Source organism: Myxine glutinosa, chromosome 12, assembly GCF_964187855.1.
Source record: "Myxine glutinosa chromosome 12, kmMyxGlut1.1, whole genome shotgun sequence".
Taxonomy (NCBI): Eukaryota; Metazoa; Chordata; class Myxini; order Myxiniformes; family Myxinidae; genus Myxine; species Myxine glutinosa.
Genome location: NC_136272.1, coordinates 73,070,979 through 73,095,020, shown reverse-complemented (window position 1 = coordinate 73,095,020; position 24,042 = coordinate 73,070,979). Strand labels below are relative to the sequence as shown.

At 40.7% G+C, this 24,042-nt stretch overlaps 1 long non-coding RNA gene across 1 annotated transcript in view; it reads left to right on the top strand.

The window, feature by feature from the left end:
- Positions 1–24,042, top strand: part of LOC144888351 (uncharacterized) — a 317,211-nt gene that overhangs the window by 126,049 nt on the left and 167,120 nt on the right. The window contains exon 2 of the long non-coding RNA XR_013620943.1: positions 865–1,008. This is a non-coding gene — a long non-coding RNA (uncharacterized LOC144888351). The remainder of the gene's footprint in view (positions 1–864; positions 1,009–24,042) is intronic.

Genomic DNA, 24,042 nt, shown 5'->3' with positions numbered 1-24,042 from the left:
ATTGTCTGGGGAGTAAAGTTATAAAGGAATAGTGACGTAAAAGAGAGAATTTCCATCGTGGAGGATGAAGGAAAATGGAAGGGTGTTGATGTTAAAAGAATACACCACTCACAATAAGTTAGGGATATTGTGGGAGTGAGTTTATTTTTTTTGATAGGGGTTAGGGTTAGGGTTAGGGTTGTTAGGGTTGTTAGGGTTAGGGTTGTTAGGGTTAGGGTTAGGGTTAGGGTATTGAAATCAAGAATGCTGTGTTTTTTGACACTCATTAATAACCATAGAATTAGGACCAACAACTTTTTTCATCATAATTAATACACAAAATCAACCACACCAAAGAACCTGCCAATATCCCTAAGTTATTGTGAGTAGTGTAATTAGGCCTCTTGACTCGAGACCTGGAGCACTTGCTATTCCATGATCATTATCAACACCTCAGTGTACAGGACATCAGAGTAAAGAAGGTCATATGGAAGTGGCCCATGGTGTATAAAGTGGTGCTTTAAGTCCTGGTTGTTAGGGTTCGGGATGCTTTGTTAAAGGATAACCTCGAGTACCATCACCACCACAACTGCATTCCTCCCTTCCTGGAAAAGATTCCTCTGTGTAAAAGCTCTGTTTCCCCTGGGTTTTTTCTTCGGAATGATCATCTATTTCATTATTTTTTTTATTCCAGCTGTTCGACCGATACATTATTCATTTCACGTGCCAAGGATGGGTCTCGCGGTGAAGGTGACCCGCAGCAGGTGAAGGCAGTTAGAGGTTTTTACACCCAGAGCGATTTGTTCACAAAATAGTCTTTTCCGACCCTGACCTAACAATCGGTTGCGGATCTGTCATGCCCTAAATCCTCATCTACCTTCACAGGTTATGATTCTTTCTGAGAAATCGGCATAACTGGACAAAGAAAGGCGACAACATGCAGCTCGCAATGGAAGATAACGTCGAGGAGACGAGGACATACAAAGAAGAAGACGAGACTGTTTGTTTGGCCAGCAGACAGCTGCAGAGGTGATGTGATGGTTCGAAAGCCCCGAGGAACATAACACTGCTCAGTGCTGATGCAGTAACACTTTAATGACACATTTCATGTTCAAGCAACAACGATGAGAGATTAGGGAATTAGGATGCTACCTGTTAAGATGTTTTGTATTGCTTTGGACAACAAAGCATGACATCCAAAATTTGGATGGGTTCCAGCTGTCATGGCAGAGCAGGCCAACCACGTTTGATTTTGATTACATAGTGTTAGATTTTTTTTGGATTACACAGGGTCACAGGAGATATATATATATATATTTAATAAAATATATATATATATTTTATATATAAATATATTTATAATAAAATAAAATAAAAGAAAATAATAAAATAAATAATAATAAAATAAAATAAAATAATAATAAATAAAAGAAAATAAAATTTATAATAAAATATATTATGTATTCACAATAAAAAAAATTTTTTTTTATTACACAGGGTCACAGGAGATATATATATATATTTAATAATATATGTATATATTTTATATATAAATATATTTATAATAAAATAAAATAAAATAAAATAATAAAATAAATAATAATAAAATAAAATAAAATAATAATAAATAAAATAAAATAAAATTTATAATAAAATATATATATATTCACAATAAAAAAAAATAAATTATTACACAGGGTCACAGGAGATATATATATATATATTTAATAATATATGTATAATTGTATATATTTTATATAGAAATATATTTATAATAAAATAAAATAAAATAAAATAATAAAATAAATAATAATAAAATAAAATAAAATAATAATAAATAAAATAAAATAAAATTTATAATAATATATATATATATATTCACAATAAAATATATATATATTTTATTACACAGGGTCAGAGGGCATTACCAGTGAACTGGTACCCAATTTGCCAGCCTCGGAAGGATGACAGGCTGTGTCAACCCTCCTGGTGTTAATTCAGCGATCAACCGGGATTCGAACCCAGGATCCTCGGATCACAAGCCGGCACGGTAACCACGAAGCCAACGCGATTCCCTATCTCATGCACCAGTCCCTATCCAACTCCATATCAAAAAGTTAAAGCAAAATATTGATAATAAATATTCCAATTATTTATAACAAAGTTTCATTTTATTAATTTATTAATTTATGGTTCCCAATCACCGACATGACACTATCTTTGTACCTCAGCAAATTTCAGGAATAATCTCACCCATACCAAGCAAAACCACAGATCAGATTAGCAGGCAGGAGCTCCACCTCCCCAGTGGAAGACCCACAGTTTAGTGCCTTTGGGTTTTCATCCTCTCCAGAACTGCTGTGCTAAGACAACACATCAAATTGGGACAGCCACAGACTTGGATGGCACCTGGAGCGTCCGAGGGCTGAAAACAATTGAGGGAAGACAAACCAGGAGCTGGGGATAAGAAAATTGAAGATAGAAGTTAAAGACAAGGAAATGAAAACCAAACTAGAAAATAGAATTTGACGTCACTTTGTCTATGGATGTGCCTCCGTCCGCATTCGATATCAACCCACTGTTATGTTTGATGTCAAATAAAGGTCACAGAGAGAAAAAGAGGTAGAGGGGGGACATTGAGAGAGAAAAGAGAGAAGTCGAAGAGAGGCAACATCAGATGCTGCCAACTCGAGTTATGGTCTGCAAAAAGTTTTTGAAAGGTCCTATGACCTTTGACCTTTGTCTTGTTTAAACCAAAATCGAATCAGTTGATCTTATGTATTACATTTCATGCTTTTCCCAATTTTGGTGGAAATCCTTAAAAGTGGTTCACAAGTTATTGTGGGGAAAAAAATTGCCGTCAATTAAAGGGCACATGACCTTTGATGTTTTGAACCAAAAATGTAATCAGTTCACCTTTCTAAAAACTTTTTATACTTGTGCCAAGTTTGCCTGACATCTCTTCAGTAGTTCATGAGTTTTCATGCTAATCAAGATTTTCAATTGAAGGGCCCAAAGTCTAATCTGCACTTCATCGTCGTATTACAGCATATACTTTATCAATTTTGGTTGAAATCTCTTCAGTCGTTCTCAGATATCTTGGTAACACAAATGTTATAATGAACGGACAACATGGACATATGACACAACATGAACAACGACACAACATGAACGGACAACAACGGACACATTGACGGACAACGTGAAAACATAATGCTCCCAGCCTCCTTCGGCTGCAGGGTCATAAAAAACACATATATAAACACACACACACAGTGCATTCAGAAAGTATTCAGACCCCTTAACTTATTTCACATTTTGTTATGTTGCAGCCTTATGCTGAAATCGTTTAAATTCATTTTTTCCCTCATCAATCTACACTCTACCCCATAATGTCAAAGGGAAAAAAGGATTTTACAAAGTTTTGCAAATTTATTAAAAAGAAAAAACTGAAATATCACATTGACATAAGTATTCATACCCTTTGCTATGACACTTGAGATTTAGCTCAGGTACCTCCCATTTCTCTTGATCATCTTTGAGATGTTTCTACCCCTTGATTGGAGTCCACCTGTGGTAAATTCAATTGATTGGACATGATTCGGAAAGGCACACACCTGTCTATATAAGGTCTCACACCTGACAATGCATATCAGAGCAAAAACCAAGCCATGAGGTCGAAGGAACTGCCTGCAGAGCTCAGAGACAGGATTGTGTCGAGGCACAGATCTGGGGAAGCCTACAAAAAAAAAATCTCTGCTGCATTGAAGGTTCCCAAGAGCACAGTGGCCTCCATAATTCTTAAATGGAAGAAGTTTGGAACAACCACGACTCTTCCTAGAGCTGGCCGCCTGGCCAAACTGAGCAATCGGGGGAGAAGGGCCTTGGTAATAGAGGTGACCAAGAACCCGATGGTCACTCTGGCTGAGCTCCAGAGATCCTGTGTGGAGATGGGAGAAACTTCCAGAAGGACAACCATCACTGCAACACTCCACCGATCTGGGTTTTATGGCAGAGTGGCCAGACGGAAGCCAAACAGTTCAATCTTGGCATCATCAGACCACAGGATCTTGTTTCTCACAGTCTGAGAGTCCTTCAGGTGCTTTTTTGCAAACTCCAAGCGGGCTTTCATGTGTCTTTCACTGAGGAGAGGCTTCCGGTAAATCTATCAGGTATATTTACTAGAACTGCAAGATTTGGTAAATCTCTCAGTTATATTTACTAGAACTGCAAGATTTGGTAAATCTCTCAGTTATATTTACTAGAACTGCAAGATTTGGTAAATCTATCAGTTATATTTACTACGACTGCAAGATTTGGTAAATCTCTCAGTTATATTTACGAGGACTGCAAGATTTGGTAAATCTATCAGGTATATTTACTAGGACTGCAAGATTTGGTAAATCTCTCAGTTATATTAACTATGACTGCAAGATTTGGTAAATCTCTCAGTTATATTTACTAGAACTGCAAGATTTGGTAAATCTATCAGGTATATTTACTAGGACTGCAAGATTTGGTATATCTATCAGTTATATTAACTACGACTGCAAGATTTGGTAAATCTCTCAGTTATATTTACGAGGACTGCAAGATTTGGTAAATCTCTCAGTTATATTTACTAGAACTGCAAGATTTGGTAAATCTCTCAGTTATATTTATTAGAACTGCAAGATTTGGTAAATCTCTCAGTTATATTTACTAGAACTGCAAGATTTGGTAAATCTATCAGGTATATTTACTAGGACTGCAAGATTTGGTATATCTATCAGTTATATTAACTACGACTGCAAGATTTGGTAAATCTCTCAGTTATATTTACGAGGACTGCAAGATTTGGTAAATCTCTCAGTTATATTTACTAGAACTGCAAGATTTGGTAAATCTCTCAGTTATATTTATTAGAACTGCAAGATTTGGTAAATCTCTCAGTTATATTTACTAGAACTGCAAGATTTGGTAAATCTATCAGGTATATTTACTAGGACTGCAAGATTTGGTATATCTATCAGTTATATTAACTACGACTGCAAGATTTGGTAAATCTCTCAGTTATATTTACGAGGACTGCAAGATTTGGTAAATCTATCAGGTATATTTACTAGGACTGCAAGATTTGGTATATCTATCAGTTATATTAACTACGACTGCAAGATTTGGTAAATCTCTCAGTTATATTTACTAGAACTGCAAGATTTGGTAAATCTATCAGGTATATTTACTAGGACTGCAAGATTTGGTATATCTATCAGTTATATTAACTACGACTGCAAGATTTGGTAAATCTCTCAGTTATATTTACGAGGACTGCAAGATTTGGTAAATCTCTCAGTTATATTTACTAGAACTGCAAGATTTGGTAAATCTCTCAGTTATATTTATTAGAACTGCAAGATTTGGTAAATCTCTCCGTTATATTTACTAGAACTGCAAGATTTGGTAAATCTATCAGGTATATTTACTAGGACTGCAAGATTTGGTATATCTATCAGTTATATTAACTACGACTGCAAGATTTGGTAAATCTCTCAGTTATATTTACGAGGACTGCAAGATTTGGTAAATCTCTCAGTTATATTTACTAGAACTGCAAGATTTGGTAAATCTATCAGTTATATTTACTAGAACTGCAAGATTTGGTAAATCTCTCAGTTATATTTACTAGAACTGCAAGATTTGGTAAATCTCTCAGTTATATTTACTAGAACTGCAAGATTTGGTATATCTCTCAGTTATATTTACGAGGACTGCAAGATTTGGTAAATCTATCAGGTATATTTACTAGGACTGCAAGATTTGGTATATCTATCAGGTGTATTTACTAGAACTGCAAGATTTGGTAAATCTCTCAGGTGTATTTACTCGGACTGCAAGATTTGGTATATCTATCAGGTGTATTTACTGGAACTGCAAGATTTGGTAAATCTATCAGGTGTATTTACTCGGACTGCAAGATATGGTATATCTCTCATGTATATTTACTAGGACTGCAAGATTTGGTATATCTATCAGGTATATTTATGAGGACTGCAAGATTTGGTAAATCTATCAGGTATATTTACTAGGACTGCAAGATTTGGTAAATCTATCAGGTGTATTTACTCGGACTGCAAGATATGGTATATCTATCAGGTTTATTTACTAGGACTGCAAGATTTGGTAAATCTATCAGGTTTATTTACTAGGACTGCAAGATTTGGTAAATCTATCAGGTGTATTTACTCAGACTGCAAGATATGGTAAATCTATCAGGTTTATTTACTAGGACTGCAAGATTTGGTAAATCTATCAGGTTTATTTACTAGGACTGCAAGATTTGGTAAATCTCTCAGTTATATTTACTAGGATTGCAAGATTTGGTAAATCTATCAGGTTTATTTACTAGGACTGCAAGATTTGGTAAATCTCTCAGGTTTATTTACTAGGACTGCAAGATTTGGTAAATCTCTCAGGTTTATTTACTAGGACTGCAAGATTTGGTAAATCTCTCAGTTATATTTACTAGGACTGCAAGATTTGGTAAATCTCTCAGTTATATTTACTGGGACTTTTTTTTTTTTGTATACTGAATCGAGGCTCGTGAAAGAGCTAACATTTATTTCACAAACAAATCAACCAGACAAACAAAATATACAAAAGAGGGAGCGGCAGCCAAGATGGGGAGAGAAGGGGAAGCACACAACCACAACATTTGAGAGCAGGGAGAAGTTTTGGAGGGAGAGGGCTTGGGGGCAGGAGGCGTGGGAAGGGGAGGGGCGGGGGGGGGGGAGAGGTATAAAACACATGGGGACCGAAATTAGCAGGGGTAGAAAAGATCAAGGTTTTGGATGGGGGAGGATAAGAGATGGTGGTGAACAGCTGTTTTAAAGACCTGGAGGGTAGAGTGGGATTGAAGAGAGTGAGGGAGTTTGTTCCAGAGGCGGGAGAAAAGAGGAATGAAGGAGTGAAGGTGAGCAGAAAGTCTTGATTTTGGCAGTTTAACCATAAGAGGGTTGCAGGCAGATCTTGTGCGACCTGTAGGAATATTTGGGGGACAGAGCCCAGAGAGGGCTGGGGGGGGCAAGGCCAGAGAGGAGTCGGTAGAAGACGGAAAGACCACCAACCTGCCTGCGGCGAGTGAGTGAAAGGCCCTTGGAGTTAGCTTCATCGCGGGAGATTCCAATGATTCTGAACGCTTTGGTTTCAACAGCGTGAAGACGGGCTAGGTGTGAGGCAGGAGCACCAGACCAGAGGGGAGAGCAGTATTCCATAGAGCTGCGGATGAAAGCCTTGTATGTGGTGAGGAGCTCAGGTGTGTCAAGGAAGGACTTCACACGACGGAGGATGCCCAGTCGGTGACTGGCTTTGGAGGCCAGATTTGAAATTTGGTTTTCCCAGGAAAGATCATGGCAAATAGTGAGACCCAAAAGCTTGAGTATCTATTTGCAACTGCAAGACTGCAAGATTTGATAAATTTATCATGTTATTTACTAGGACTGCAAGATTTGGTAAATTTATCATGTTATTTACTAGGACTGCAAGATTTGGTAAATCTTTCAGGTACATGTATTTATTAGTTCAAAGTGCTTCAACCTTTCGTGGTGTGAATGCTGATAGTTTCGATGCCAAGTCCTCTTGCTTCAACCGCACTACCTTTATACATTCAAATTATCTTCAAAGTCGAAGAATTGTGTTTTTGCTGTGTCATCGTTGTCCGAAATGAAGCTCTGAAATATGCGTTTGTTGCACCAATCAGTCTCATGGTCTTAGCCAGTCGTCACACCATCGTACTCTTTAGTTCAGTTCTATATTGATCCACTTCCTTATAAGTCGACAAATCCAAAAACGCCTTGAAGAGTTTTGCCACGAGATTACGATATGCTGCGTGACCCTAACAGTCACTGCTTACCGAGCTGCAAAGAAAGAATACCATCATTATTTTGTGAACCAACTTTGTTGCAAGCAGTTGTAAGGCAAGAGGGAGGAGATTAATGATTTTATGGTTAAGGCAGGGGTTGGAAGATTGGAGGTAATGTAATGGAAAAAACAAAAACAAATAAAAATGCCACAGATGTTGATGATTGAATGAAAGGTTGAAGGTGAATGAAGAAATGGAGACGTCACTCTTGACAAAAAATTTTTTCACACGATCACTTGTAATTCTTCTGTGTTATCGTTCAAAATAGCCTGGTGTTGGCTTATCGGTAAAGGTGTCTGGCTTGAGATCTTTGGGTCCTGAGTTTGATCCTCTCATTCTGTTAAACTAACATCAGGTGGGTTGACTCAGCCTGTCATCCTTCGGAGGCCGGCAAAATTAATCCCAGCAGATTGGTAATGGGGGGTATATGTATAAGTGGCATAGCCGCACTTCCAGAAAATGATACTTCCAGAAAATGATACTTCTAGAAAATGATGCTTCCAGAAAATGATATTTTCAGAAAATAGATACTTCCAGAAAAAAATACTTCCAGAAAATGATACTTCTAGAAAATGATGCTTCCAGAAAACGACACCTCCAGAAAATGATACTTCCAGAAACGACACCTCCAGAAAATGACACTTCCAGAAAATGATGTTTTCAGAAAATAGATTCTTCCAGAAAAAAATACTTCCAGAAAATGATACTTTTAGAAAATGATGCTTCCAGAAAACGACACCTCCAGAAAATGATACTTCCAGAAACGACACCTCCAGAAAATGACACTTCCAGAAAATGATGTTTTCAGAAAATTGATACTTCCCTAAAAAATACTTCAAAATGATGTTTTCAGAAAATAGATACTTCCAGAAAAAAATACTTCCAGAAAATGATACTTCTAGAAAATGACGCTTCCAGAAAACGACACCTCCAGAAAATGATACTTCCAGAAAATGATACTTCCAGAAAATGATGCTTCCAGAAAATGATACATCCAGAAAATAATACTTTCAGAAAATAATACTTTCAGAAAATGATATTTCCAGAAAAAAAATACTTCCAGAAAATAGATACTTCCAGAAAATGATACTTCCAGAAAATGATGTTTTTAGAAAATAGATACTTCCAGAAAAAAATACTTCCAGAAAATGATACTTCTAGAAAATGATGCTTCCAGAAAACGACACCTCCAGAAAATGATACTTCCAGAAATGACACCTTCAGAAAATGATACTTCCAGAAAATGATGTTTTCAGAAAATAGATACTTCCCTAAAAAATACTTCCAGAAAATAATACTTCCAGAAAATAATACTTTCAGAAAATGATAATTCCAGAAAAAGATACTTCCAGAAAATGATACTTCCAGAAAATGATACTTCTAGAAAATGATGTTTTTAGAAAATAGATACTTCCAGAAAAAATACTTCCAGAAAATGATACTTCTAGAAAATGATGCTTCCAGAAAACGACACCTCCAGAAAATGATACTTCCAGAAAATGATGTTTTTAGAAAATAGATACTTCCAGAAAAAATACTTCCAGAAAATGATACTTCTAGAAAATGATGCTTCCAGAAAACGACACCTCCAGAAAATGATACTTCCAGAAATGACACCTTCAGAAAATGATACTTCCAGAAAATGATGTTTTCAGAAAATAGATACTTCCCTAAAAAATACTTCCAGAAAATGATACATCCAGAAAATGATACTTCCAGAAAATAATACTTTCAGAAAATGATAATTCCAGAAAAAGATACTTCCAGAAAATGATACTTCCAGAAAATGATACTTCTAGAAAATGATGCTTCCAGAAAACGACACCTCCAGAAAATGATACTTCCAGAAAATGATGTTTTTAGAAAATAGATACTTCCAGAAAAAAATACTTCCAGAAAATGATACTTCTAGAAAATGATGCTTCCAGAAAACGACACCTCCAGAAAATGATACTTCCAGAAATGACACCTTCAGAAAATGATACTTCCAGAAAATGATGTTTTCAGAAAATTGATACTTCCCTAAAAAATACTTCCAGAAAATGATACTTCCAGAAAATGATACATCCAGAAAATAATACTTCCAGAAAATAATACTTTCAGAAAATGATAATTCCAAAAAAAGATACTTCCAGAAAATGATATTTCAAGAAAATGATACATCCAGAAAATGATACTTCCAGAAAAAGATACTTCCAGAAAACGATACTTCCAGAAAACGATACTTCCAGAAAATGATACTCTAGAAAATAATACTTCCAGAAAATGATACTTCCAGAAAATGATACTTTCAGAAACTGATACTTCAAGAAAATGATGCAACCAGTAGCCACAGGCTACATACGAACCACCATCGTTCAAAATTAAAATTTTGCACAACATACCGTATACTCTTCAAAAACATTACTTTCACCATCATGAATATTTTCCACTACTTATCCAGCACACTCTTTTAAAATGACCCTCCTTCAAAGCGTTCCAGCGTTTACTTAATTCATATAAATTACAAAATGCATAATTTTTTCTTTCCTTTTTTAACATTGATCTTTGTCTCATGAGCTCGCTCGCAGATAAATCAGATGCAGGGAAAGAAGATTTGGAGACATCAGTGTACTCTACATGAATTATACAATGACTTCAGTAGACAATGAACACAGAATATGCGATTTTAACCTGGCAGCGAGGCATGATCAACTTCATGCTCAGATGGGAGCACCTACAAAGCCAACTTTAATCGATAATACGCAATTATCTCATCGTTATTTTTAAACATTGCACGTCTTTTTATGTTTTACCTAGGACTGTCTTCTCTTGTAATCACTTGTAATACACGTATGCATGTAATGTCCTTCAAACACTAGCAGTGTCTGTTGTGATTGGTACTACGTACTGCGTAGTGACGTCTGGGGCGTGGCGTCTGGTGGTCAGTTGCTGCAAGCCATGATGGCGGTCTGAGTTCTGTGAGAGCTTGGCATCGTCTTTAATAAACAACTTGATTCAAGCAGTGTCCTGAACTTACTACAGTGTCCTTTGATCTACGGTTAAGAATTTGCTCTTTTTATTACATTTCTAGCTGAATAAAGACTCCCTTTCTTATTACGGAGTATCCCGTAGGCATAGGGCAATGCTGTCTGGAACAGCGTTTGTTTGTCCATCCGGTGTATGTATGTATGTATGTATGTATGTATGTATGCATGTATGTATGTATGTCCCTCACAAACGTCCACCAATCAGAGCTGAGGATCTGGTCACACGACAAGGGGATGCATTTACTAACTATTACAGTTGCATATTTTACTAAAAGTAAATATAATAACCTTCTGTCCAACGTTTTTGGGTCTTAGCGGGTGTTGTAAGGTAGGTAGGAGGTTTCAGAAATTCCTCAATACAATTATAATTTTGAAATTCCATCGACACAGACCTTGCTCCCGAATTTGGAAGTGGACAGACGATGACGGTTCGCTGATTTGATATCTCAATACAATCATGATTTATCGTTATATTTTATTGATTTTATTTTATTGATATTGATTTTATTGATTAAATTGATATATTAATACCATAGTATTGATTTGTGATTGGAATGATGAACGATGCTGTTTGGAAAGAAAATATAGAGATATTGAGTTTAAAGCAGAATGAGGAAATGACGTAAGCGTTTCCATCCGTGACATTCGTGGAGTTCCCATTTGTAGTTTCGCCATTGACTGGATATAGCAACATTCAGACTGGGTCCGTTTTTTTGTCCAAGTCATTCACGAACCTGCTGGCAATGCCTGACGTTCAACTGAAGGTGGCACAGGAATGTGGAATTTATTGAAAAAAATTAATGCTTGCATTATTTGCTAACTGCTAATTGGTATCACCACCCAGGTCATACTATCCTCGGCTCAGCCTGGCTCATCACATGTGAAAAGTTCCTGATCATCCAATTGGCCATCCTATACACGAGCCAAGCCCTTATGATCCCCCATCCAGATTACCAAGTCGCTGCGATCCAACTGCAATGACAGCTAAGCCGTTTATCCCTTACTGTCGTGCTCACTAAATGCTACCCTTGCTCGTGATCCAAATGAAGCCGAGGATGTCTACATAATGAGGAATGGAGCCAGTCCAGTTACTCAAATTAACTACTTTATATTAAATTATTCACCATACTACAATCCCAGTAATAATATAAGCTTTTGGTAGAATGTCACAGGTTGTTTGTAAACTGAACAGTGCACACGTTATAAATATTCCCATCGGTATAACAATTAATCAAAGAAATAACTCTTTGCAAATGTTTATGTACACAGAGAACAAACACCAAGACAAGTAGGTGGACACGAAACAAAGGGGAATGGCCCCAGCGATGATTGTTTCTTTGGTTGTACGATGGTTTTGGCAGATTTGACGTGCGATTGGTGTAGGAAGCAAGTGGGAGAGATGGAGGTACTCTTTGGCCCATGGTCCGTCCAGTGCAAAATATCAGGGTATCCGGTGCCAGACGCGTGAGGGTATGCCTTGTGGCAGCACGGCTCTATACGTGGGTGCTGCTTTCAGTGGAAAGACTACTCGAGGTGCACAGCTCGTCTGGAGTCTGCCCCAGCTTCAATCACTTTGTGCTTTCAGAGAATCCCGTTGGCCTTGGCTGCTCTTGCACCTCTCCTTGGCATCAACCTCTGTCTGTTCTCCACAACCTCTGATGTGGCCGGTGTCTGCATTCTCCTTGGCATTTAAGTTTGCTAATTGTTTCTTTTGTCCAAGCTTTTATTGGATTTTCAACATGGCCGTGACCAATGCATGCCTCATGGAGTGAGGAGCAGGAGTGTACCTCATCAACCCACAATGGGACATTGTTCCGCTATACCCGTGCTTACTACTTTTGCAAGTAGATTGCATCTCAACAGTCTTAATTACTGTTGTGGTGTCTCGTCCAAAATGAGACATATCCAGCTAGTGCTGCACCAACCGGCTGATGTGCATGGGGCTATTGGTGACTCCCTTCACTGGGACAAGGTGTGGCAACTTACACGAAGGACAAAGGCATAAGACAGGCTTAATTAATTTCTCCACTTACAGGCCTTGAATAATTGATGTAGGTCACCGAGCAATTGTAAATCCAATCCCCCATGGAACCTATGAGTTTACACCCCGGATCGGGGGTGTAAGCACTTAAACAACTCGATGAATAACCTCGATATAACTGCATGGTTTAAATATGTAATCATAAAAAAATTCTCCATAATCTACAGATGGCAGCAAAGAGCCAAAACAGAGTCCTGGTACTACTTCAGCTTTGGACATGGTATGTATAACAGAAATGTCATTCACAGGATGTTTCTGATGATCTGTCACTGGCTATTCTCTGTTCTGCTTTGACAGGTTACAAGTTGCTCTTTGGCATTCTCTGTTCCGTTTCTGATTATTCCCTCCCTTACTGTGGAGGTGGAGTTGCCATGCATGTCAATAACACTGTTGCTCATTTCCATTGCCCACAATAACTCCTCCAAGCCCTTGGGAATGCCTCTGCCTGCGGATTCCTCTCCGCAACCACCGAATGTTTGTCTGTGTGGTATACCATCCATACATTGACCATGACTTCATATACAACTCCATTTCCTCTAATATGGAGCAAATTGTAACCGTTCATCCCAACTCTCTTCTCGAATGCCGCAATTCCCAACTATCACCATGCCAGCTGGCTGGGTGGTAGCTCTGCAACAAACCCCATGGTTTGTTGCAGTAACATCCTTCTGCAGCTAGTATATCCTTCTGGACCTAATGACTAACTTTCCATCCAATCTCTCTTGGCCTTCTTCTGCCCCTCCTCACTCTTCTGACCAGTTTTGTGTTGAGGTCCATATTGGCTATTGCAAGGGAGCAACTTCGATGATGAAGAATATTTCTGTTCTCACATGTTTGGATTTGGATTTGCAAGGATTTGGATTGGCAAGGCTTGGGCAAAACTGGCAAAATTGGCAAGGCTTTGCTATCCGCCCTCTCTCAAATTGATTGGGCTACCATTTCAACAGCACCTGATATTGATTCCGTCTGGGACTACTTTCACAAACGTCTACTTTCTCTCATGCACCATTTTATCCCAACCCACCTGTAAATATCCTATCATTCCTCGAGGCACTAATACACCGAATCTTGCGGAGAGGCAGCTTGCTTTCTCAACATGGAAAACTAACTTGACTGAGAGCAACTTCCGGTCATTCGAGAAGACTCGCAACAAGTGTGTGTCCATCCTGAGACGTGCCATGAAACACCATCTTGCAAATATCAAGGCTGAATTCTACAATCAGTCTCTTTCCTCCAAGTCATGGTGTAGCATTATCAACTTTGTCTCTGGTGTATGCTGCACTTCCATCCTATCCCTAACTTTCATAGGCGTTACTGCAGACAATACGCAAGATAAAGCAGAATGTCTAAACTCTGTGTTTGTCTCCAAATCCTATGGAACAATCCAGTTCTGTTCCCATCTTACCCCCTCTTACTCAATGTATACCGAACTGTGTATCCTTCTCACCTGATAAGGTAGCAAAAGTTCTGTTGAAGCTCCTTCGGAAATGGCCCCCAATTGCATCAGTGCCCATATTTTATAATCCTGCAATGACATTCTTGCTTCTCATTTTTTTCTTTTTTTTTGTATACAAGATCGAGGCTCGTGCACGAGCTAACGTTGATCACAAAAAGACAAACTGACACATAAAACATATGATAAAGGGAGCGGGAGAACAACATGGACAGCAGGGACATCGGGAGATCTGTGGGAGGGAGAGGGCTTCGGGGGAGGAGGCATGGGAAGGGAGGTATTTCAAAAAAGTGGGTCAGGGGTGAATTAACGGGGGGGAGAAAAGATCAAGGTTTTGGATGGGGGAAGATAAGAGATGGTGGTGGACAGCTGTTTTAAAGACCTGGAGGGAGGAGAGGGATTGAAGGGAGTGGAGGAGTTTGTTCCAGAGGTGGGAGAAAAGAGGAATGAAAGAGTGAAGGTGAGCAGAGAGCCTAGATTTTGGCAGTTTAACCATAAGAGGGTTGCTGGCAGATCTTGTGCGACCTGTAGGAATATTTGGGGGACAGAGCACAGACAGAACAGGGGGAGCAAGGCCTGAGAAGAGTCAGTAGAAGACAGAAAGACCACCTACCTGCAGTGAGCGAGAGAAAGGCCCTCAAAAACGGCTTCATCGCGGGAGATGCCAATGATTCTGAATGCTTTGTTTTCAACCACGTGAAGCCGAGCTCGGTGTGAGGCAGGTGCATCAGCCCAGAGGGGAGAGTAGTATTACATTCGGCTGTGGATGAAAGCTTTGTATGTGGTGAGGAGCTCAGAAGTGCCAAGGAAGGACTTCGCACGATGGAGGATGCCCAGTCGGCGACTGGCTTTGGAGGACAGCTTGGAAATGTGGTTTTCCCAGGAAAGATAATGGCAGATAGTGAGACCCAAAAAGCTTGAGTGACAGAACTTCTTCAAGACGATTGTTCAGAAAGTAGATGGGAGGGTTGTCCAGACGGTCTTTTTGGAGAGACAACGTGAGAGTGTTAGATTTGTTAGGATTCAAAGACATTTGGCTGTTTCAGCCACACCCGTTGCTGACAGGTATATATAATCAAGCACACAGCCATGCAATCTCCATTGACAAACATTGGCAGTTGAATGGACCGCACTGTAGAGCTCAGTGACTTTCAACGTGGCACCGTCATAGGATGCCACCTTTCCAACAAGTCAGTTCTTCAAATTTCTGCCCTGCTAGAGCTGCCCCGGTCAACTGTAAGTGATGTTAGTGTGAACTGGAAACGTCTAAGAGCAACAACAGCTCAGCCGTGAAGTGGTCGGCCACACAAGCTCACAGAACAGGACTGCCAAGTGCTGAAGCGCGTAGCTCATAAAAATCGTCTGTCCTCGGTTGCAACACTCTCTACCGAGTTCCAAGCAACATCAGCACAGCAATTGTTCGTCGGGAGCTTCAAGAAATGGGTTTTACCATGGCCCAGCAGCTGCACACAAGCCAAAGATCACCATGCACAATGGAGAACGCTACCCGCCCGAATGCATAGTGCTAACTGTAAAGTTTGATGAAGGAGGAATAATGGTCTGGGGGTGCTTTTCAATTTTCGGTCTAGGTCCCTTAGTTCCAGTGAAGGGAAATCTTAACGCTACATCATACAATGACATTCTAAAGTCTAAACGATTGTGTGCTTCCAACTTTGTGGCAACAGTTTGGGGAAGGCCCTTTCCTGTTTCAGCATGACAATGCCCTCATGCACAAAGCAAATTCCATACAGAAATGGTTTGTCGAGATCGGTGTGGAAGAACTTGACTGGCCTCCACAGAGCCTTAACCTCAACCCCATCGGACACCTTTGGGATGAATTGGAATGCTGACTACAAGACAGGCCTAATCGCCCAACATCAGTGCCCGACCTGACTGATGCTCTTGTGGCTGAATGGAAGCAAATCCCCACAGCAATGTTCCAACATCGCGTGGAAAGCCTTCCTAGAAGAGTGGAGGCTGTTATAGTAGAAAAAGTGGGGACCAACTCCATATTAATGCCCATTATTTTGGAATGAGATGTTCGACGAGCACATATGGGTGTGATGTTCGGGTGTCCACATACTTTTGGCCTTGTAGTGTATGTATAAGGCACTCGGTAGAGAGCATACCTCCACCAAGATGAACAGTTTGCATTTTGCTTCTCACTGATAGGCAAGATCTTGATCCAGGTTTGACCGTTTTTGGCCTTATCACTCAATTGTGAAAAATCACTTCAAAAACTCTAGTAGCCTCATGCGATTCTTCACCAGACTTGAATCAATTCTTCCTTGTCGCACACCCAACTTGTCCATAAAATTTCCTCTGAATCGGTCCACAATGTTTCGAGATATCCTGCTCACAGACAGACAGACAGATAGATAGACAAACAGGGGTGAAAACATAACCTCGGTCCACCTTTGGAGGTTGGAGGTAAAAATGCCAAAACATTCACTCAGAATGAAATTAATTCAGTAATATTTCAAGAATGTGACAGAACAAAGAGCAGCAGTGGCATAACAAAAGAAATGAATTGTTTGCAACATAAACATGAAATAATATCAGCAGCAAATTGTTTGATACCAGTGTTGTGATCGTTCAGTGTGGGGGTGTATCATAGCACAGGATGGACTCGTATTTCATGGCAGGAAAGGGACTGGATGCGAAGTAGTGCGTTTCGATTTTAATCAGTGTAGTCTGAGCTCTCATTACCAACTCCACATAAACTGTCCACCAAGAGTTTTCCAGGCAGGACATTGTTTCACTTAGTGTGCTGTCTGTAAAGCCAGGTGTCCCATCTGCTGGTGTTTCACTGGTGTTCACAAGTCAACGTTTGAATTTCCACAGTATCTTTGTTTCCTTTTTTGGTATACAAGGTGAAGGCTTGTGGAAGAGCGAGAATATGAATGGACCAGGACGCAACAGAAAAAAAGGAACAGTGGAAAGAGGGAGGGGTAGACACCAACAGCAGGGTTGAAGGATAGAATAGAGGGAGACTTGGAAAAACAACACGAACTAGAACAGTGATTCTGGATTTTGGGATTTTCACCAGAAGGGGCTTGATGGTGGACCATGTGGGCCCTGCAGAATCCTGGGGGGAGGGGAGAGAGGGAAAAGCATGGAAAGAGCAGATGTTGCAAGACCAAAAAAGAGGCGGTAGAAGACAGGGAGACCACCGACCTGTCTGCGATGAGAAAATGATAAGCGAACAAACTCAGCTTCAGTGCAGGAGATTCCAATAATCCTGAAGGTCTTGGTTTCCAGGGCATCAAGCTCAGCAAGATGTGATGCAGGAGAGCCAGCCCAGAGGAGAGAGCAGTACTCCATCAAGCTGTGGATGAAGGCTTTGTAGGTGGATAGCAGTTCAGGTGTGCCAAGGAAGAATCTTTCTCAAGCGTAGGCCATGGTGTGCCAGAACACCAGCCAAATGTCTGCCCTAACTACTCGGAAAGGCAATGGTAAGTCACCCTTTGTTATATTATCTGCTTTGCGACTGCTTTCTCAGCCGCAATGCTCTGGAAAAAGAGTATGGAAGTTTAATGGGATTGGATTGAATAGTTCTTGTGAATTATACATATATTACTGCAAGTTCCTGGAAGTTCTTTCCTGGAAGTGCTAGCTGTGTCCATGTGTTTTTTTTTTGTTTGTTTGTTTTTACTCCACCTTTTACCTCCCACCTCCCTTTCCACACCTCCTCCCCCCAAGCCCTCTCCCTCCCACAGATCCCCCGATGTCCCTGCTCTCAAATGCTGTACTTGTGTGCTTCCCCCTCTCCCCATCTTGTCTCCCGCTCCCTTTATTTTGCCTTATGTGTCCGTTTCTTTTTTTGTCATTAATTACTGTTAGCTCTTACACGAGCCTCGATCTTGTATACAAAACAAAGAAAAAACGTAAAGATTTCAACTTATGGAAGAAATGAGCAACTTTAGTGTATTTTTTAAATAGTTATCGTGTATTGACAGCAAGGATGAGCCCACACATACGCATACAAAGTCGATATCGCCTGCATTATGATACATTCTTTTGACAAGTTGACATAAGAGACAAGATAAGAATTGACAAATAAGCAAATATTTTTCATGATGTTGTGTTCAATGAAGAAAGAAAATGCAGGTTCCATTCCTGAGCTTGTAAGCCTGAAAATGTGAGGATAATATGGTCCTCAGGTGACCGTGATGAACAACGTTTTCCTTACGTGCGGCCCTGGCTTGGGGGCAGCCTGGGTGGTGCATGGGGGTCTGAACTTGCGTGTTTTACTGTGCTCATGCAGGAAATTGCTACTTTGGTGAAACTGGAAGGAATTCGAAAGGAAGGCTGGATGAACATGATATAGCAATTCGGCTTGGGAATGTGACACAGTCGGCCGGAGTGTGCCATTGTCTGCAATGTCTCCACAAATTTGACTTGGATGGGACCCGTTCCCTAGACTCGACGTCCAACAAATGACATATTCATTCTGGAGGCATGGCACGTCAAGATCAAGCTGAGAGGTTGGTCTAACTAGTGAGACTGTGGACATCCCACACGATACACTCATCTGGTACAAATGGCACAATCTGGATGGTGCAAGCAGCTGGATAAGGTGAGCAAAAAACAACAATGTTGGATCTCCAACAACATTCACACATGCACAACACAAACCAAAGGAACCTCCACCAATCACAGAATCCACACATCAGCATGTCCAAGACGGTCATGTCCGTGCCCCGGAAACACAAAAACGAGAGCAAACACACATTTACTCATCCACATACGTACATACAATACCACAAGTGAATAATAAAAAGAGCAGAGCAGACCCTAACCTAACCCTAACATCGATTATACGAATGGCGCTTTTTTGCTCAAGGTTCGGCACAACAAAAACACTCCACATTTGACATCTTGCGCTGACACGTGATGGGAAACCAATTGTCATCTCAGGAATAAAAGTGGACACATGCTGAGGCTTGTTGTCTAATTGGCTTAAGGAAGTCAGCTGGGAAGCAGGTGAAACGTCGCCTGAGACCGGATCTGCTCTTGTTACCTGCAAAATCGAAGATTTTAAAAGTATATTGGTCGGTTGCGTTTGTGGTTCTGTCTGTTTGTCCGTTTGTCTGTCTGTTTGTTTGTCACCGGCCTACAGGTCACAATTTTCAACCGATCATCACCAAATGGTAGAGTTGGTCATAAGCAAGAAGCCTATTGTTTTTGGGGTCAAAAGGTCAACATAGGCCAAAGGTCACCAACTTTGCCAAATTTCTAAAATCCTCAATTTTCATCCAATTGACTTGAAATTTGAAGAGGACTTGCATATCTGGTCACTGAATTCAACCACCAAGTATTTTTGAGGTCAACATAGGCCAAAAGGTCAACATAGGCCAAGTTTTTACAATCCTCAATTTTCATCCGATTGACTTGAAAATTGAACAGAACTTGCACATTGAGTCACTAAATAGGGAAACTAAGTATTTTTTAGGTCAAAAGGTCAAAGGTCAACTCAAGGTCAACCTTCCAAAATCATCATTTTTCATCTGAAAAATCGTCACTTTTCTTCCCGTTGATCCGAGCTTTGATCAGGATTGTCAATTTTAATCTTGATGAAATGGACAATTTGCTGTATCAATGGAATTTATTTTCTTGAGGGTGAGGGGCGGATTTTGCAAGTATCGTGCTCCGCATGACGTCTTCTTGTTTGTTTATTACTACATTAACGGTGTAGATCCAGTTACTTTTTCGATTGGATTCCCAAAAGTCTCTCCAAAAGTAATTGGTTAAGTACCTCATGGTGTGTTTTGTACCTCAGGGTGTGTTTTGTACCTCAGGGTGTGTTCTTTATGTGATATAATGTACTGTATGAGGATCCACTTTGTATTTTGCAAATGACTGAACCTAAAGTAAAGGTGTTAGCATTTCTTCAAGAATAGTAAGATACACATTAGCTCAAGTATGCCTCAATGAATGTGTGTGGAGCTGTGAGTAAACCTATTGCTCGGGATAGGCAACTAATTTAACAGCTCATTTAGGTTGTATGGGGTGATCACACTAAAATAAGTAATTTGGTGTCTGTCTGTCTGACGATTTTTGACCGCAATACATTCGATCTTTATTCGATCTTTACGTATCCAATCTCAACCAATCTTGACAGGAGTACTAAGGGTCACATGATATGAAGGTTACACAGATTTAACTTCTCCCCCACCAAGGGGGTTCCATGTTGAGATGTATATCCGTGCTAAGATAGCTTTATAGTGGCTTTTTCCCAAGACTACTTCCAATAACAAAAGTAATAACGCCAATGACAATAGCATAATATTAATGTTATTACAAAACAATATTAATATTAATAACATCCCCTCTATCCAAGGGGTTTCCTCTATCCTTGAACAAACGCCATGTCAACGTTTAGAAATAGCTTATCAGCCGTTTTTGTTGGAGTAACGGCCCTTACTAGAAGCAAAAATATTATAAACACCACACACCTATGATTACCTTTTGAAACAGTCACTACTGCTATTTAACACTAAACTGAAAAGGAGGAAACCCAGGGTGTGTTCAGTTACTAAGCAGCCAGCTAGTGTTTGCCAAGCCAGCCGTTCCTTATCAATGGTTTTGAATGGAGTGCTTGAGCCACTTTGCAAATGCTCCACAAGAAACTTGGTTAATTAACACAGACCCAATGTTCCTGAGGTATATCTACAGTCACGTGAAAAAGTAAGTAAACCCCATGTAAAGTTTTGATTTTTTCAACATATTTCAACATACAGCTATTTGATCTTCGTTTCAACAATATTGATAGATAAAGGTGATATAATATAACAAATATCATGAAACATTTACATTTTGTAGTCCATTGCATAATTTAAATAAACATAAATGCAAATTTCGCACGTGGAAAAAGTAAGTACACCCTTGGCTCTAATAGGTGGTATTGCCCCCTTTGGCAGAAACAACCTCAAGTAGGCGTTTCTTGTAACTGTCTAACAGTCTCTGACATCGACTGGGAGAAAGTTTTGCCCACTCCTCCATGCAGAATTTTTTCAGCTGTGCAATGTTTGAGGGGTTTCTTGCATGCACAGCTCATTTCAAATCCCCCCACAACATCTCAATGGGATTTAGATCCGGGCTTTGACTTGGCCATTCCAGAACCCTCCATTTCGTTCTTTTCAGCCATTCCTTGGTGGATTTACTGGTATGTTTAGGGTCATTGTCATGTTGCAAGGTCCACCTTCAGTTGAGCTTCAACTTTCCGACAGATGGCCTCACATTATCCTCAAGCACCCTCTGGTACAATGAAGAATTCATAGTGGATTCTATGATGGTGAGCTGCCCAGGCCCTGATGCAGCAAAGCTGCCCCAAACCATAATATTTCCACCACCATGCTTCACAGTTGGTATCAGGTTCTTGTGGTCAAATGCTGTCTTTGGTTTTCACCAAACATGTCTTCTGGTACTGTGGCCAAATAGCTCTACCTTTGACTCATCTGTCCAGAGCACATTGTTCCAGAAGTGCTTGTCTCTGCCCAGGTGTTCATTGGCAAACTTTAGTCTTGCCCTGATATTCTTACTGGACAGCAAAGGTTTCCTCCTGGCACACCTCCCATGTCGATCAAATTTGTGCAGCCTCTTTCTAATGGTAGACTCGTGCACTTTGACATCAACAGTGGCAAGAGCTACCTGTAGGTCCCGTGATGACATTATGGGGTTCTTAGAGACTTCTTTCAGCATCTTGCGGTCTGCTCGTGGGCTGATCTTGCTGGGGCGGCCTGGCCTGAACAAGATGGCAGTTGTTTGGAATCTTCTCCACGTGTAGATGATCTTGCGGACAGTCGAATGATTGATTTCACATAGTTTGGAGATTTTTTAAAATCCTTTTAAAAAGGAGATCTTTTTAAATCAAACCCATCCCTCTCTGTACCCACCGTACCCAGTCGTACCCAGCTGCTCCTGGACTCTGTGTCCTTTCCTCCTGACAAGGTGAAAAAGTTTCTGTCAACCCTCGACTCTGATTCTGCAACTGGTCCTGACGGCATCAGCCCACGGGTCCTAAAATCATGTGCTTCCGCTCTTTCACTCCCTCTTTCTGTTCTCTTCACCCTCTCTTTTGCTCAAGGTCATCTGCCATCTGCTTGGAAATCAGCCAACATCACCGCTTTGCACAAAAAAGGTGCAAAAACAGATCCCAGCAACTACAGACCAATCAGCCTTCTCCCAATTATCAGCAAAGTCATGGAATCCATCATTGCTTCAGATATTAAATCTTTCCTCTTCTCCAATGGCTTGATCTCTGATCATCAATTTGGTTTCAGACCTGGTCACTCTACTCTGGACATGCTGCTTCTGCTTTCTCAACAATGGATGGAGGTCCTCAACGCCAAACAGGAAATTAGAGCCGTCTCCCTTGACATTTCACGTGCCTTCGATACGGTCTGGCACCCTGCTCTGCTCACCAAACTCTCCTCTTTTGGTATCCATGGAAATCTCCACGCATGGCTGGCGGCTGGCGGACTTCCTCTCTGGTCGTAGTCAACGTGTGGCCCTGAATGGGTTTCTCTCATCTCCTCTACCTGTTCAGGCTGGAGTTCCCCAAGGTAGTGTTCTGGGCCCTGTGCTTTTTCTGGTCTTCATCAATGATCTCTCTGACTCCCTTGAAAATCCTCTCTATCTCTTTGCTGACGACTCTACTCTCTGTCGCTCCATTCCTCATCCCTCAGATCGGCAGTCTGCAGCCTCCTCACTCTCTGCAGACCTGGACAAAATCACAGACTGGGCAAACAAATGGAACATGTCTTTCAATCCTGATAAATCTCACACTCTTACGATGTCTCTCTGAAAAGACCGACTGGAAAACCCTCCCATCCACTTTCTGAATAATCCTCTCCAAGAAGTTCTGTCACTCAAGCTTTTGGGTCTCACTATTTGCCATGATCTTTCCTGGGAAAACCACATTTCAAATCTGGCCTCCAAAGCCAGTCGCCGACTGGGCATCCTCTGTCGTGCGAAGTCCTTCCTTGGCACACCAGAGCTCCTCACCACATACAAGGCTTTCATCTGCAGCTCTATGGAATACTGCTCTCCCCTCTGGTCTGGTGCTCCTGCCTCACACCTAGCCCGTCTTCACGCTGTTGAAACCAAAGCGTTCAGAATCTTTGGAATCTCCCGCGATGAAGCTAACTCCAAGGGCCTTTCACTCACTCACCGCAGGCAGGTTGGTGGTCTTTCCGTCTTCTACCGACTCCTCTCTGGCCTTGCCCCCCCAGCCCTCTCTGGGCTCTGTCCCCCAAATATTCCTACAGGTCGCACAAGATCTGCCTGCAACCCTCTTATGGTTAAACTGCCAAAATCAAGACTTTCTGCTCACCTTCACTGCTTCATTCCTCTTTTCTCCTGCCTCTGGAACAAACTCCCTCACTCTCTTCAATCCCACTCCACCCTCCAGGTCTTTAAAACAGCTGTTCACCACCATCTCTTATCCTCCCCCATCCAAAACCTTGATCTTTTCTACCCCCGCCAATTTCGGTCCCCTTGTGTTTTATACTTCCCCCCCCCCCCTTCCCACTCCTCCTGCCCCCAAGCCCTCTCCCTCCCACACTTCTCCCTGCTCTCAAATGTTGTGGTTGTGTGCTTCCTCTTCTCTCCCCATCTTGTCTTCCGCTCCCTCTTTTTG